The following is a 1,329-nucleotide window of genomic DNA, read 5'->3' as shown; positions in this document are numbered from 1 at the left end:
CGAGTGTCTGCACTGCATTCTTGTCTACCAGGCAGGGCGCAGTGCATCTGCAGAGCCATGGCTTCAGGGTTGGGGGCAGCAGGAAGTCTGTAAGAATGGGCACTGCTGTCTGCGACAGGAAGCCAGGTCTGTTGCAGTCCTGCCACCCAGCTGTGATCCTGGGAAGGTCATGTCTCCCCTTTGAGCCTCAGTTCCGCTGCTCTTTGGATGGGATGGTGGATCACATGTCTTCAAAGATGTCAGCCAGAGGCAGCAATACAGGATGGCTTGGCCCTGGGGTCAGTTTGAGCCATTGACCCTCAGTTATGAAACACTTTATCCTCAGGGATTCTTGACCCCTCCCCTCCCCACCCAAGACTCTGGGTCTGACTGTATCATGAGTCTAGGAACTCAGCCACACTTGTCTGCCTGGCCTGGTGGCCTTTGGAGCTCTTCAGGTAGGTAGAGAATTTGCATTTCTCCAGAGAGCTCTGTCCCGGTTGGTGTAGAGCTCAGGGTCCTTGGGCTCCAAGGGAGACTGGCCAGAACCTGCAAGGACAGACAGGCCTCCCTCCCCTGGTGGGGCTCCCAAGAGGCTCGTCAGTGCAGAACGCTCAGCTGTCTCCTAAGGCCCGCTGGCTGCCTGGCCCTGGGTCAGGTGGCAGGCATTCTATGTGTGTTGACCTGGCCTCTGCCACCTGCCTGTCTGTCCATGCAGATAACTCATACCCAGTTTCTGGCAGCCCTGCTTCCACTTTAGACTGGAGTCTCAGATCTCGTCCTGTTGGCTCCAGGACCCCGGCCCAGGTCCCCACTCTGGCCTTCACCCCCGTCTTCCTTCACGGCCCCTCCTCCACCAGGCTCTCTCCCTCAGATGCTGCCCCAGTTCACTCATACAGCTCCCAGCTAGCCTCAAGGGCTCCCAGAACACAGACAAGCTCAAGACCCACAGGTCAGTTCCACATCTTCAGAAAGTCTGCTCCTGTGGGTAAGACAGGCAGGGGTGGGCAGGGGCGGCTCCTTCCTGCCGCCCCTACCCTCGGGGGGCGGGGGGCTCGGCGAGTGGAGGGGAGACCCGTCTGCATCCACTGGAAGAACTGTCTCATGTTTCTCATCTGGGTGGCTGCAGGCAGAGAAGCTGGGTCTTGGAAGGGAAGTGACTTAAGCCCCCAGCTGGGCTCTGGGACTCTGGAAGCCAAGAGCCTAGTCCGTGCCCGGGTGACCCTCAAGCCGTGCGCCTGGGTAGGGGGAAGAGACAAGCATTAGGAGGAACCGAATCAGAGCCATTCAAGCCCACGCTTTGGAAGCAGCTGGACCTGGGTCGAGTCCCACTTTGCCAAGCCAAGCTTT

Source organism: Pseudorca crassidens, chromosome 1 (assembly GCF_039906515.1).
Source record: "Pseudorca crassidens isolate mPseCra1 chromosome 1, mPseCra1.hap1, whole genome shotgun sequence".
NCBI lineage: Eukaryota > Metazoa > Chordata > Mammalia > Artiodactyla > Delphinidae > Pseudorca > Pseudorca crassidens.
The sequence above is the reverse complement of the archived record's forward strand: the minus strand, read 5'-3'. Positions refer to the sequence as shown.